Below are 16,860 nucleotides of genomic sequence, written 5' to 3'. Positions count from 1 at the left end.
AAAACACGTTTTGAAAATGATGTTTTAAAAGCTGTTACGCATTCTGGCAAATGCTCGGGTAACAAAATCACTTGCTGGATCTTACATGTCCACCACCAAGAATGGATAAGGAGCACATTAAATGAGGAACCATTGGAGATATAATTAATATTGATAAGTATCAGGAAAAGTTATTTGGTCAAAATAATAAGAAGGATTTTATATACCTTCCAGACTGGAATTAAATAATGGTTGCTTCTCCTACGAGAAATTTGCCAACCTCAAGTTTCTCTGGATTTCTTCTTTTTCCAAAATGGGTTCTGAAAATGATGATGGCTTGGAACAGCTGGAATCAATATGTAATCCTAAAATTAAGTCTGTTGAATTGCAATTTGTCCAATGGTGTTGATGGAGGAAATTGGGTTGAATGTTGTATTCTGCACTGGAGCCTTGAGGGTACTGCCACTAAAAGGGGTGGTTGATTTTTGGAAGAAATTTGGATTCTGGAAATATATATTGGAATTCATGGGAACTGCGTTGTAGCTTGTTTTAGAAGGTCCCAATTTGTTCAAATGGTCAGAAGATGGTTTTCTCTCTTCAGTGTCGCTATGCTCGATTGAAGTTGAGGTGGGCTAATTCTCGATCTCCTTTTCATCAATGGTTTCCATTGGTACATCATTGGAGCTTTCCTTATGCTCTCGTTCTAATTTCTAGCACTAATATGTTTGCTATATATTCAATAGAGAACCCAATCGTCCAATCTTAAGCTGCCTTTCTTCCTTGTTTAACGGATGAGGAGCTGTAATTGGATTCAGAATCCGGAAAATATAGGGAAATTTCCAAAGGATTTGGCTTCACATACAAGAAAATGAATTGCAGAAAAAAAGAGGGAGAACCGAGGGAGACTTCAAATGCCTAACAACAAATAAAAATTTCATTCCCATTATATAATAATTCTGATCCCCAATTTGAAGCAAGATTTATATATATTTTTTATTATGACGAATTTTGATTTTGATTTTTAAGCTAATGAATTTGATTTTATTTACAAGTCACACGATAATCTTCTTCAGTTTGTCAATTCTTTTGGGAATGAAAAACAAAGAAGAGAATTGATTTCAGAATTTTCATTTTCCTTATTCAATTTTTTTTTTTTATTGAAAATCTAACATGATTTTTTCTTCTTTTTTTTTAAATCTGTTGTGGCCACAACAACCACCCTATTAAAATTTTCCCTGGTAGCAATTTTGAATGGGTCTCCTAGAAGTTGATCTTGCACACCTCTGAACGATCTGTTTTATCCCAAGGATTTTAACTCTTTACCAAGTCAAATCTTCAATGTTTAAATGGTTAAGGCCCCTTTAATAAATCCCTGCCGCATGATTCATCTATAACCCTCTCTAAGCCCTTCATTCATATCCTCATTGAGACTTTTTCAATCCACGAAACTTTCTATCGCATCATTATTTCCATCATAACTCTTTACAGTGGAAATACTTTGCAAAACATGCAAAAATCACCCCTTTTCTCCTATCAGCATCAACACTAAGGCATGATGTTCATCGTTATACTCCAGACCCGACGACATTATTAACCATATTTTATATATATTAGGTTTGGAACCATATCACATATCACAATCGGTGGGGTCCGAGGCTTTTATATAAGGTGCATCGCTGTCTTCCGGACTTGACAACATTATTAACCATATTTCATATATATTAGGTCTAGAACCATATCGCAATCTACGGGATTGAAAGCCGAGCCATAAGGCCAATGCGATATAGTGGACCTGATAGGGCTTTCAACTACAATACATACATTATCGAGTCTGCTTCCCCAATCGCTTATCGCTATCGGCAGAACCCAGGGGTTATATATATAGTGCGCTATGATATACCAGACCCACCGATAACTATGAATTCGAGTATATATTATTTCAAGTCTGTCCTTGTGGTCGGATGCGGTTTTCCTGTGTATTCCCTTGTATTTTTGATAAAACGTTCCGGACCCAGTTTTCAAAGGAGAATGTTATACTCCAGACCTGAAAGGATTATTAACCCAGCTCATATGTATTTCAGGTTCGCCTCCCCAATCGCTTATTGCAATCGGAAGAGTTCATTTTTTATACATAAAGCGATTTGCGATATGGCAGAACCACCGATAATTATAGGCTCAGGTATATAAGATTTGAAGTCCAGCTGTGCAGCCTGACCGCGGGATTTTCTGTGTTTTCTTGTGTATTCGATAAAATGATGTGGTCATGGTTTTTAATGGACAATCCCATATGGTAGACCCGATAGGGTATAGGTTCCCGCCTTTAATATTTCAATTCCGGATTTTGGATATGGTTATGTGTTATGCAATGATTTTCAATGTAAATCGGATTTATGTTTGCGAGACTCAATCAATGCATGAATTAAAAAACCAGGGGGCGATTCTTTCACACTTGTTCCTTTTGATGTTATAAACATTTGATGAAGGCAAGATCTGTGTTCTTTAAGAATTTTTTATCATATTTGAATAATCATAGCTGATATGAATTATTTATGCAGGCAAATTCGAGTAGACCCGGTAATGGATAAATGTAAGTTATATCAAGATGACACCTCTGCACCACCAGTGTCGATATTGCAAAACACACTCTGCAAAAGGGAATACGGACCACCATAGTGCATAATGGAGGCACTCTCTGAGTTCAGTAGAAGCACTCATGACAGTGCTGATCCATCAAGATGTCATCACTTCCAAACACACCTTCAATCATGCCAGATGTGGGATGATAGGCGCAATGTTTTCAGTTTCCTTCAGGAAATAATAGGGGATAACGTCAGCTCTATACAGGTGCAAAGAGATGACACGCAGTCATTCTCTTTCAATCAACATCTATTCATTCCCCAGGAAACGAAGCACTCCAACAGATATACCCTTTTCGTGTTAGCAGTTACACTGACTATGCTACGTCAGCACATTCTGATTGTTATATGGAAAAGAAAAGGGGAATTAAAGAGATTAGGGGAAGATGAAGGGTCATGGCCTGAGGCATAAGTATTACTTCCAGATAGGATAGGAGGGCTTTTTGTTTGGAGAGAACAACTTTAATTTATTGTGAATAAAGAAGTCTGTTTGGTTCAAGAAGGAGCCTATTGTTTCATATTGATTTTCCTTTTCTCTCATATGTTTAGAATTAGTGTGTTGTTTTTGGCATAAAGATAAATGTGATTTGCTTTGTGCATATTGATAACAAGTAGTTCATGGTTATTCCTAGTTGTTTGAATATAATTCAATAGCATTGTTAATTCATGAAAGGTTGTTGATTTGAGACTTTGTTAAACATCAGTTGCAAGCGTTATTTGTAAGGAAATGAATGTATATTCCTGTATAAGTAATTGGATTACAATTAGGATTTAATACAACCTTGTCCTTATTGAGATAGTAATTGATTCATTTGGACTTGGAATCTATATATGATTTTTAACCTCCTTTTGTTCTGCTCCTGCAGGATAGATTAAGATAGTTGGACTAGCTTAAGTAGTTAAAATTAGTGTAGATAGGATTTGATACTTATAGGTTAGCTATTTCTCTTCGTTGATTTAATTGAAGTCTTCCTCCAAGAACCAATATTTCAACACACATAACAGTTTACGGGGTCCTTTAAAACTTGTCGGAACTAGCCATTCCAAACGAAAGTAGATCTAATTGGGGTCTGCAATCGGGTTAGTTCCCCTTGTTGGTATAGCGAAAATTCGCCATGTCAACAAATTGGTGCTAGAAGGAGGGCCTGAACCACCATCCACAGCTTTTTATGATTTCATCTATAAATGTCATGGATTCGAAAAAATTAATGCATGGATTGTAAAGGTCGAAAATATACTTCCTCCCATTTGGAAAAGACTCATTTCGAAGAAGAGACACTGTGGGAGTATCGTGTCACTTAGTAACAACCAGTTAGAGTACTTACTCGGGCTTATGCTCATTCCCTCTCTCAGCTCCCCATCTTTCACTCTTTACCTCTGACAACTAAAAGAAAGCCAAGGATCTATTCCATAAACGAAGATACCTCTGCAGCCCCATCTCTTGAAGATATTGTACTAGAGTCCTTGCAAAGTATAGACACTCCCTGGGAAGAAATTCTTGAAGATTCACTCTCTGAAGTTAATCCCTGGCCTGATTTGGGAAATCCTAATAAAGAACACCTCGAAGACACCTTCAACCAGAACCTCCTTATCTCATAATATGGCTAACATTCCTCTTCCAGGTGAGAATTAGCTTGAACCGGGTGGGAACCAACTCCCACCTCCTCTGGGATCACTCCCTCCCTGGATCACTCAGTATGTTGTAGCAGTACCTGGGCAGCAACATCCCTTACCTAAGAATGTAGAAAGAGTACTGCCTAAATTCAACCTTGATAAGGGAGACACCACTGATAACTGTTAGCTTTGCTATGCCAGAGGATCCATGGTGGCTGTTGAAATCCTCAAGTTATGGCCAAAAACCTCCCTCCGATCAAGAAACTGCAAGAGGAAAGTCCTTGAAGGGGCAGAAATACATTATCGGGAGGCACAATTGCTCTAAAATCATTAACAAATTCAAAAAACAGGCTTAAGGATCCGCTGTAATCTCGGCCGTTGGATTTGGCCGATCTGCGGTCCAGATCACGTCGGCATATCGCTTTCAAAGGGGCAGGGCCTGTTGCATATATATGTTCCGATCTGACGGGCCAGACCCGATGGTGGTGTTAATTCCTTTTCATAAAATATCGGGTCCGCAGCGACTGGAGCACAAGACTTCACCAATGAGCGCTCGCCGATGGGCCAGACCCGACGGCCTTACAACGCTGCACTTTATATTATTTCGGGTCCGCGGCGATCGCCGATATCGCTATCGGCAATGACAAGGGGGCGGGCTTTAACTTATGTTATATGGCGATGCGATGGGCCAGACCCGATAATAATATAGCGCTCCAGTTCATAATATATCAGGTCCACACCTGTCGCGTTATCAATGCATTTTGTGTATTCTCTTAATATAAAGGAAATACAAAGGGAGGCCTTGGCAGGTGCATGCTGCGATGAAGTCTGGACCCGATAGGGTCCGTGAATTAAAATATATATTTTTCAGGTCCGGCGGAGGCATTTTTCCAATATTTCATTATATTTTCAAATATGAGGAAAAGCAAGGGATCGGTGGTATCAGCCCATATCGCGATCAGCTGATCGCAATCGGGAAGATCAAGGGGGCACTACCTTTATATGTATATCTGCGCATTGCAAAAGGGCCCGGACCCGATGTGATTCAAAACTAAAATGTATAATCCTTCTCGTCCGCCAAGGCCCATTTTCAATGTATTTTCATGTTTTTTCGTTATAGATCAATATTGCAACATTTCCTATACAACGGAAAATAGTTCTTATTAAGCATTTTCAAGAGTCACAAAGGCCTCAATAGCCATTTTATATCCCCGAAAGGGCGAAGCTAGACAGTGTTCAGTGCTCAGCGCAGTTATCTTTCAACCACCACATTCAACAAGCAGTATGGCCGAGCGGAAAGAGTATGTTCTTCTAGCAATTCAGTGCATCTATCAGTCATGGACTTCGTCCATATTTCACGCCACCTGCCCAAGGAGGACTGCAAAGTACCAGAGGGTCATATCCATTTAAAGCACAGTCGGATTTGTATCAAAGCCCATTTCCAAGTGTAAATGTGGTTGGTGACCATTTATGGGCTCCTCCACGCATAACCAGCAGAGAAATTTTGTAAGAAAACTCTATAGATTCCCAAAACAGAGATGTAATCAGGGGATGAGTGTTTGATGAATGAGAGCTTATTGTAGCCTTTTGACTTCTGGAGACTGTTAATACTATGAGACCTGCAGCTTCTGGTCTTGATTTCCATTAATACAAGCTTCTTTTGTTGTCACCTGCTCACTTTCCACTTCTTCTTCTTGTTCTAGGCTGTGCCTGCTTGCATTTATTTGATGTGCTATGAATGTTTGATATCAGAGGGGCTGTCATCCCACCTTTGTATTATAATTTAGTGGCTCATTGAAATTGCTTGCAGATTGCTGTTGTTTAATATCAGGGAGCTTTCATCTTGTCTGTATATTAAATGATAGTTCTACAGATCTTCTGACTGGTTGCAGTTGGCCATCACAGGGTCCTGTGCATCTGCTGGTGCAATTAGTTTTCTCCATCATCACTTTTATCTTAAACTGTGAGTAGTTGGTGGTTGAAAGCCTTGTCGTTTGGGGGTTTTCACCCATGCCTGGGGATAGTCATAGTAGGAGTGGTTATCTGGCTTGAATATGCAGCATTTGTTCCATTCATCCACCATTTATCCAACTATAAACTGTTGAATTTTTAATGTTCCTGAGCATCACTGATATACAACCTAGGTGAGTTTCTTGGGGTGATAACATTAAATGGCGTCGTTGTCAGGGAGAGGAGAATCGAAGCTCAGCTTCCCTGGGAGACGACACAGCTTCAAGCTTTGATGACAGACAAGGCTTGAACACAGATTTTGGTTGTAATCATCTGTCTGGCGACTCCACTGGAGGAAGGCCATCCTTTGGCGACTCCACATTGAAGTTCTGGCGCAGTTCGTGAAGTTTGCTCAGAGAAATCTTCAGTAATCACTAGCTGGCCAGTGCCTGATCCTGAGAAGATCGTTAATCGAAGAAAATATTGCAGAAGGAGCAGCAGGGTCAGGTAAGCCTTAAAGAAGTTTATGTATCTCTGCTGTTGAAGTATTTCCTTCAGAGATTCATTCAGCTCCTTTCCCCATTCATTTCCCTTTCAGACCTCAGTTGAAAGAAGCATCCATGCTATCTATCGTTTTCCTCTGTCTCTCCATCCTCTTTATTGATTCATATCACTCAGTTTACCAGTATCTTTTGACCTTACCTCAGTCATGGCAGGCCAACAAGCCCTTTCAAAGATAGAACGAATAGTTGCTGCTAGGTATGCACCTTTGGTCTTGCCTACCCCTTTGAATGCCATGCCTGTAGGAGATTATATGGAATATATGCCTAAGTTTACTGGTGCAGAAGGAGTATCGGCTGAAGAGCACCTCGAATCTTTTTATTGTTACGCTGATAATCTTCATATCAATGAAGAGGATGTTTGGATGAGGGTTTTTGTTCAAAGCCTAGATGGGGAGGCTAGAAAATGGTTTAGAGATTTACCCCCTAGGTCCATTGCAGACATTGATGCTTTAGATGATGTATTTTTAAAGCGCTGGGGAAATAATAAAGATCTGCTCTTCTATCATGATGAATTTGGGAACTTGCAAAGAGAAGATGGTGAGCTGCTGTCTGATTTCAATATCAGATTTAATCATTTGTACAGCAGAATGCCAGCAGAAATTAAACCTACCCCTTCTTCTGCCATGCTCACATATGCTAATGCCTTCGATTCTCAGTTCTGCCTGCTGTTAAGAGAAAGGAGATGTGCTTCTTTGGCTGATATGCAAGCTGCAGCCTTTGAAGTAGAAGCCAATACTATGGCTGCAGGAAGACTTGAAGGTGATGATGAATGCAGAAGTCGGGGAGGTGAATCCTCATCATCCTCAAAGCCTGAGATTGATAAATTAGCTAGGATGATCGAGCTTTTGACCTCTGAAGTTTCCAAGTTGAGAGCTGAGCAGCGTTTTGAAGAAGCAGGAGCTCATTGTTCTATTTCTTTTCCAACTCCAGACCCATGTAGACGAACACATGAGCATGCGCAGATTTTGCAGAGAAGCAGAGAGGTAAACAAAGATCAAAGAGTGAAAACCCTTTGTCAAAATATAGTCATGTAAGAAGAGCATCCCGAAGAGGAGGAGGTCCATGTTTTGGAAGGTGCTCCTTTCTTAACAAGGGCTGCTTATGAGGAAGCAATATCCAAAGTCACTGTTCAACCATTTGTCGTAACTGCAGAAGAACAAGTTGACCAGCAGTGGCAGCCAACAGCAGATCCTTTCCCCCTCGAAGAATTTGTGCCTGAAGCTAGCTCATCTTTACATGGCTATGCAGATCTGCCAATTGCTAGCGCACTTTTGTCCCCAATCCAGCGTTTAAAAAGGGAGAGGAAAGCTCTCCATTATCATCTTTTGTTTCTTTGTATGCTCAGATGACAAGCCCTCATGGTTGCCCACTAAGCCCTAAAGCAGGCTATAACTCAATGTCCAATGCTGAGATTGATCACCTCAGTCTTAATATTCTAATGCCTACTCAGGAGGTCTCCACACAAATCGAAAGGGCAGCCATCCAGACAACAGAGGGAGAGGATGCGCAGTCATGGGAGTCCTCCTTGGATGAGGATTGTTCAAACAAAGTTTCAGGAGCGGAGGCTATTTCTGTATCCCCTGCACAAAAATTCAATGGTTCCTTTTTTATATTAGTGGAGCAGGCCGCAAAAGACACAGACTCGTACACTGCAGCCATGATTATCCAGCAGGTGTACAAAGGCTCCTCTGAAAAACGTCCAAGGAGGAAAACACACAGAAAGGGAATGAAGCACCGATCATCTCTACCTATTAAGCTCAAGTGTCCTAAACTGTTTGAGGTGGATGATCAAATAAATCCTGTCCTGCTGATATATGATGAACCAGGCTGAGAGCAGGAGAAACAATTTTGGTGGCCCAGCAAATGGGCAAATTTTGAAGTTTACATTTTCAGGCTTTTATGTTTGTAAATAGTTTTTTGTTCAGTTTTTATTGTATGCTTAGTTGACTCCACGCCCAGCGGATACTAGGCAAGTTTTTTTCAAGCTGATTTTGTATGAAGGCATTGATCTACAGGTTCTTGAGACCTCACAGGGAGGATCTCATCCCTAGAAGGAGCCAGTGTTAGCTTTTCTATGCCAGAGGATCCATGGTGGCCGTTGAAATCCTCAAATTATGGCCAAAAACCTCCCTCCGCTCAAGAAACTGCAAGAGGAAAGTCCTTGAAGGGGCGGAAATATATTATCGGGAGGCATAATTGCTCTAAATCATTAACAAATTCAAAAAACAGGCTTAAGGATCCACTGTAATCTCGGCCGTTGGATCTGGCCGATCTGCGGTCCAGATCGCGTCGGCATATCGCTTTCAAAGGGGCAGGGCCTGTTGCATATATATGTTCCGATCTGACGGGCCGGACCCGATGGTGGTGTTAATTCCTTTTCATAAAATATCGGGTCCACAGCGACTGGAGCACAAGACTTCACCAATGAGCGCTCGCCGATGGGCCGGACCTGATGACCTTACAACGCTGCACTTTATATTATTTCGGGTCCGCGGTGATCGCCGATATCGCTATCGGCAATGACAAGGGGGCGGGCTTTAACTTATGTTATATGGCGATGCGATGGGCCGGACCCGATAACAATACAACACTCCAGTTCATAATATTTCAGGTCCGCGCCCGTCGCGTTTTCAATGCATTTTGTGTATTCTCTTTATATAAAGGAAATACAAAGGGAGGCCTTGGCAGGTGCATGCTGCGATGAAGTCCGGACCCGATAGGGTCCGTGAATTAAAATATATATTTTTCAGGTCCGGCGGAGGCATTTTTCCAATATTTCGTTATATTTTCAAATATGAGGAAAAGCAAGGGATCGGTGGTATCAGCCCATATCGCGATCAGCTGATCGCAATTGGGAAGATCAAGGGGGCACTACCTTTATATGTATATTTGTGCATTGCGAAAGGGCCCGAACCCAATGTGATTCAAAACTAAAATGTATAATCCTTCTCGTCCGCCAAGGCCCATTTTCAATGTATTTTCATGTATTTTCGTTGTAGATCAATATTGCAGCATTTCCTATACAATGGAAAATAGTTCTTATTAAGCATTTTCAAGAGTCACAAAGGCCTCAATAGCCATTTTATATCCCCGAAAGGATGAAGCTGGACAGTGTTCAGTGCTCAGCGTAGTTATCTTTCAACCACCACATTCAACAAGCAGTATGGCCGAGCGGAAAGAGTATGTGCTTCTAGCAATTCAGTGCATCTATCAGTCATGGACTTCGTCCATATTTCACGCCACCTGCCCAAGGAGGACTGCAGAGCACCAGAGGGTCATATCCATTTAAAGCACAGTCGGATTTGTATCAAAGCCCATTTCCAAGTGTAAATGTGGTTGGTGACCATTTATGGGCTCCTCCACGCATAACCAGTAGAGCAATTTTGTAAGCAAACTCTATATATTCCCAAAACAGAGATGTAATCAGGGGATGAGTGTTTGATGAATGAGAGCTTATTGTAGCCTTTTGACTTCTGGAGACTATTAATACTATGAGACCTGCAGCTTCTGGTCTTGATTTCCATTAATACAAGCTTCTTTTGTTGTCACCTGCTCACTTTCCACTTCTTCTTCTTGTTCTAGGCTGTGCCTGCTTGCATTTATTTGATGTGCTGTGAATGTTTGATATCAGAGGGGCTGTCATCCCACCTCTGTATTATAATTTAGTGGCTCATTGAAATTGCTTGCAGATTGCTGTTGTTTAATATCAGGGAGCTTTCATCTTGTCTGTATATTAAATGATAGTTCTACAGATCTTCTGACTGGTTGCAGTTGGCCATCACAGGGTCCTGTGCATCTGCTGGTGCAATTAGTTTTCTCCATCATCACCTTTATCTTAAACTGTGAGTAGTTGGTGGTTGAAAGCCTTGTAGTTTGGGGGTTTTCACCCATGCCTGGGGATAGTCATAGTAGGAGTGGTTATCTGGCTTGAATATGCAGCATTTGTTCCATTCATCCACCATTTATCCAACTATAAACTGTTGAATTTTTAATGTTCCTGAGCATCACTAATATACAACCTAGGTGAGTTTCTTGGGGTGATAACAATAACCATATTCACTCTTTCTTCTTGTTTGTGTGCATGTTTGGAGTAGCCGATGAAGATATAGTATGTCACCTATTCCCTTTTACCTGGATTGGTGTAGCTTCCACATGGTACTTTAGCTTGACAATAGGATCGATCACCTCGTGGGCTACCTTTCAACAGGCCTTTTTAGACAATTATGGTGATGACAAAACACCTGCAGCATTAGTTTTAGAACTATCTCGTTTGAAAATGGAAACCAAAGAAAAGGTCAAGGATTTTAACATCTGGTTCAACTCTTTGTTCAATAGAATGCCGACTAACGCTAGACCTACTGACGAGGTGCTCATGGAATTCTACATCACTGCTCTCCCTGTTCCTATCGTGATGTGGGTCAAAAGGATTAATGCACAAACCTTATAGGGAGCTATCAATGAAGCAGTAAAATTTGAGAATGAAATGATCAGTCTCACAGCATGTCATCATACAACCGGAGAAAAGAAAGCCTCTCAGGCATCCAAGAATAATAATGGGAGTGATAACAAAGGGGATGAAATCAAAGAAAAGGATACCACAGATGTAGAAGGTTTGCATCGGATCACTAAGAAGTCGACAAACACAATCATTGATATGAAAAGGAATTCTGGAGAGCGTACAAGCGGGAATGGAGGAGAGTATAACAACAGAAAATATTTCAAACCTTTCTAGGATAAGAAGACAAAAGGTGGTCATGGTCCACTTTCACTTCCTACTCCACCCAATGAATGGAATTTAAATACAGAAGAGCTGGCTCTTATCGGATCTCTCCTTAACCAAGAAGAACCTATAGTGGAGCTAGAGCTAGAATAAGAAAATGAGGAAGAATACCAAGTAGAAGAGCCCTTGGAAGAAGAATCTCAAATCACTGTATTGTGGGATTTCTACACAAATGAGAACAATGATGACAAAGGAGATAATATGGCAAAAATCCACACTAATGAAATCCATACACGAAGTAAAGGGCCACTTGCGGGCATGATGAAGCCTGTAGATCAGACAAAGAAAGATGTTCTCCCTGTGAAGGTATCTGCTCCCAAGGTTCCTATTGAGATGAATAAACCCAGTGGTGATTCCAAGAGTATTCTAGTCATAAGCTATCCTCAGAAAGAAAATGCATCTCCAAATGTAACGAAGGTGACTCACAATGGTAAAGTCCCACCTAAGAATGACAAAACCAGTATGTTTACTTTGCCCTATCCTGTTTATAACATTGATTACAATATTCTGGATGATCTTAAGAAATCTCGAGCTAATATCACATATTTTGATTTATTAAAGTTAATGTAGCAGAGAGATTTGCTCTTAAAAGCTATGAATGAATGAAATTGCAAACCTCCCACCATTTCAAGTAGCCAAATCCAGAAGTCAGTCTCCAAACCTGTTAGTACTCCCAATACAGCCCAAAAGCTAGCAGCCATGGAAGCCACCCTATCAAAAATGAATCAAAACCCCCAAGATGTCAATGCAGCCATGGTAGGAAGGAAATCAAAATCCATGACTCCCCCTTTCCTTATCACATTTGAAATCTTCAACATGAACGTACACAATTGCTTGGTAGACTCAGGTGCCTTGTCCACGATGCTTTACACTATTGCTAAAAGACTTCATGTGATACCTGAGAAAACTGGAACTGGAATCATGCAATTAGACACTACAAATTTGAAAGTAATTAGGGAATTGAAAGATGTATTGATTCGGATGACTACTAAACCACAGTACACAAAAGTCATTGATATAGTTGTAGTCAACATACCCGAGGCTTATGGACTGCTGCTAAGTAGGGACTGGTTAGCAAAACTGAATGGATAATTCTCAACTGATTGGTCCCATCTCTTGCTGCCTCAGAAGGGAAAAGGTGATATGGTGAGAGTTGATCAAGAAAGATACATGAAGTATGTAGTGATGGAGCTAAACGATCCCAATGAACCTGTAATGTTTACCAACTCTATCCTTGGGAATTATAGTTTCAATGTTTGTGCCACAGAAACCTATTTTGGAGAATTCCATGCAAAAACAATTGAAGAAACTGCAATAAACACACAGCTGGAAGCTCTCCCTTGTCGTCCAACTGATGAACCACCCTGTAATATAGTAGATGATAGAACTACTTTCATAGGAAGCAATTCATTTGATGTAACATTAGACTCTATATTTTGGACACTCTATTTTGATGGCTCTAACTGCCTTAAAGGTGCAGGTGCTAGGAGCATTCTCATTGATCCACAAGGGAACCAACATCTAATGGCTAGCCGGTTGGAGTTCACATGCACCAACAACATGACAGAATACAAAGGTTTGTTGCAGGGCTTGAAAAGGGCCATTGATATGAAGGTAAAAAATCTTAAAGTTTTTGGTGACTCACAGATAATTGTGGACCAGGTAAGGAAGAGGATACACTGCAATTCACCACACCTGGTAAGATACCAACATGAGGTATGGAACTTAATTGATAGTTTTGATTTCTTTAATATCACATACATAACTCGAGGACAAAACTAAGATGTCGATCTGATGGCCGGTATGGTTGCAAAACTTTTTCCTGATTTTAGATTAAATAAGAATAAATGTTATGTTGAATTGTTTTTCAGACCATCCATGCCTGATAACATCTCAAATTGGCAGGTGTTCAAAGATGACGAGCAAATCCTGGAGTTCTTGCACTATGAGAAGACATTCAAGAATGCAATCATTGATGAAAAGGAGCACGACAGACTTATAAATGAGAGGGAATATGAGGAAAAGGATCAGTCCAATTCCCAAGTCAGTTGTCAAGATGGAGCACTTGTATGACCTATATGGTAAATTCAAAAAGCCAACTAATTGCAAAACACATAGCTCATCCATGAAGTATGAATCGGTCAACCTTGGAACCAAAGAAGACCCAAAAACTATTAATTTGGGCTTGGGGTTCTCTCCACAAGAAAAGGCTGCATTTGTCAAGCTATTTAAAGAATACAAGGACGTCTTTGCATGGACATATGGAGACCTAAAAACCTTTGATACTAGCGTTATGCAACATATAATTCCTTTGGAAAAGGAGGCTAAGCCCTACCAACAAAAGCTTTGTAAGATGCATCCAAGCCTAGAACTATTGGTGAAGAAAGAATTAAACAAAATGTTGGATGCTAAAATCATCTTTCCGATCAGACACACCCGCTAAGTAGCCAATCTTGTGCCAGTAAGAAAGAAAAATGGAGATATCAAGCTATGTATTGATTTCAGAAACCTAAACAAAGCATCGCAGAAAGATAACTATCCTGTCCCTTCTATGGAACACAATTCATGGAAAATTTTAGGGGCTAATGTTCGCCCAGTGGGCTAATTTTCCATGATTTTTCCACAAAAAAGATTCGCCAATTTCCAATTTTATAAAAGACGATTCACCCAAATTTTAGAATATAAAATTATTTTACCTTAAAAATCGCCAACATTATATAGAGACTATATATAAAATAATTATAAATTTGATTAATTTTACAAATATATCAATAAACATTTATAATTTGCATATTAGGGATTAGTGAGATTCGCCAATGTTTTAAACTTCAAGAAAATTTTCCATCCTTAAAATTTTCCTTGGAACACATTCTTTAGTGCGTTTCTAGGTCTAAAATGTTGTCCCTGTTAGATGGGTTTTCAGGATATAATCAAGTGTTGGTATCTAATGGGGATCAGCTGAAGACAACCTTCAACACTAAATGGGGCACTTACGCATATTGTAAAATGCCTTTTGGACTTATTAATGCAGATGCCACATTCTAGAGAGCCATGGATATAGATTTCCGAGGATTGATCAATAGATCAGTAGTAGTGTACATGGATGACATTACTGTGTATTCATATCAAAGAAGGGATCATATTTATCACCTGAAATAGATTTTCGAAAGATGTTGAAGGTATGGCATATCATTGATTCCCAAGAAGAGCATCTTTCCAGTCACAAAAGGAAAACTACTGGGTCATATCCTCTGTAAAGAAGGGATTGTTATTGATCCTGAAAGAGTAGAGACCATCATGAGAATACAACCCCCTACAAATAAAAGGGCAATGCAATCTTTCTTCGGGAAGATTAATTTCATTAGGAAATTTGTTTCAGGGTTCGCAGAAATAGTGCGTCCCATGCAGCTAATGATGAAAAAGGATGTTGTGTATAAGTGGAGCGATGAAGCTAAGAAATCATTTCAGTGAATCAAGGAAGCCATCGCAGAAGATCTTGCATTGGTTAGCCCCAATTTTGGAAATGAATTCTTCTTGTACACTTTTGCTTTTGATCTTTCATATGTCATGATCCTCACTCAAAAAAATGATGATGGCAACGAAGTCCCTAGTTCAGGGAGTAGAACTAAACTACCCAGATGTGGAAAAACAAGGCTTTGTGGTTTTTAAAGCCATAAAACACTTCCGCCCTTATTTATTAAAGGCCAAGACTAAAGTAATCGTTCCCCATCCTGCTATAAGAGCCCTCTTCGTGCAGAAGGAAATGGGTGAATGGAGAGGGAATTGGATAACTGCACTTCAAGAATTCGACCTCGAGATCAAGCCGGCAAAGATAGTTCGAGGGCAGGGATTGTGTAGGCTAGCAGCAGAAGCCTTGGAGGATAAAGAAGGGGCATCCGAAGAACCAGAAGCGCAGAGCATGCAAAATGAACAAGTAGAACTCAGGGAGGAGCCCCTATGGATTAATGAGATGTTGATATATGAACGCAAAGCGTCAGAAGCCCTTTTGGATCCTGATTCATGGTATTACGACATACGCTTCTATCTCACATGGGGAGCGTGCCCTGAGCACATGGATGCATCACAAAGGACAACACTCAGATTGAAATCTAATCAGTATCACTTGGCCAATGACACATTATACAAGAAAAATTATGATGGAATTTGGTTGAGGTGTTTGGAAAAGGGTGATGCTGATCATGTCTTGAGAGACATGTATGATGGCCTAGCAGGTGGTCACTACGTGGAGAGACCACTGCTCACAAAATATTAAGAGCCGGATATTATTGGCCCATAGTGTTCAGAGACTCGCATGCCTATGCTTGCAAATGCAAGGTGTGTGAAACCACCACAGGACGAGAAAGAAAGCTAGCTATTCCCCTTGGGCCCGTTATGATTTATCGCCCATTCTAGCAATGGGGCCTAGATATCATAGGTGAGATCACTCCAAACTCTTCACAATAGCATAAGTATATACTCACAACAACTGACTACTTCACCAGATGGACCGAAGCCATCCCGCTTTGGAAGGTAAACGAAGACGAGGTAATATCATTTATTGAGAAATTCATTATCAACAGGTATGGCATCCCTAACACTCTCATATTTGATAATGCTTCTTACTTTTCATCACTAAAATTGACTGAATTTGATATTGGTAAATCAATTCACATAAGGTATGCATCAAACTATTACCCCCAGGGAAATGGAGTTACAGAGTCTTCAAATAAGAACCTCATATGCATAATCCGTAAATCTGTCGCTGACAACCAGAGGAACTGGCACCGCCCCCCATGATCCATGCATGATCCATGACCACGCCCCATTCAATAATATGAAACTATAACACCGAAATTCTCATATAAAGTGCAGCTAAACATATCTACATCAATTTTGATGAGTAATAAAGAGTTGAGGTACACGAAGATGATCATGTGATCGCGCGCTCCTCGCCATGGCCGCGCCCTGAGCCCCTCCTGCCTCCCCGTGCCTTGCAACCTGGCTGCGAGGTCTGTCTGCGATCGGGCCTCCCGCCCCTGAGCCCGCCATCTCCCTCCCTCCCCCTTCCCCGTGTCTCCTCTCTCCCCCTCGCCTTTCCTGACCTCGACCCTGCCTCTCCTTGCTCCTGCGCCTAGCAGCTATTGCTGCTAGGTCGCCTGCCTCTGGCTATTCCCCGACCATGGCGGCCTTGGGCCCTTCTGGACCGGATCAGGTCGATCTTATGAAATCTTTTGCCTCCCTCACCCAGGAGAACTCCTCGGAGAGGATCAGACCAGTTACTTCTCGCTTCGTCAAAAAAATGGATGAGATCCCAGAAATTCCGCTCCCCCCTGCCCTT

General features: G+C 40.8%; 1 pseudogene; it reads right to left on the bottom strand.

Moving 5' to 3' along the window:
* Nucleotides 1–198: 198 nt before the first annotated feature.
* Nucleotides 199–16,571, bottom strand: LOC149233445 (uncharacterized; annotated as a pseudogene).
* Nucleotides 16,572–16,860: the final 289 nt, after the last annotated feature.

The sequence above is a fragment of the Pinus tabuliformis genome, chromosome J (assembly GCF_031772625.1).
Source record: "Pinus tabuliformis cultivar Carrire ecotype Pingquan chromosome J, CPIR1, whole genome shotgun sequence".
In the NCBI taxonomy this organism is placed as follows: Eukaryota; Viridiplantae; Streptophyta; class Pinopsida; order Pinales; family Pinaceae; genus Pinus; species Pinus tabuliformis.
Note: the sequence above shows the minus strand (reverse complement) of the source record. Positions and strands in the feature narration are given on the sequence as shown.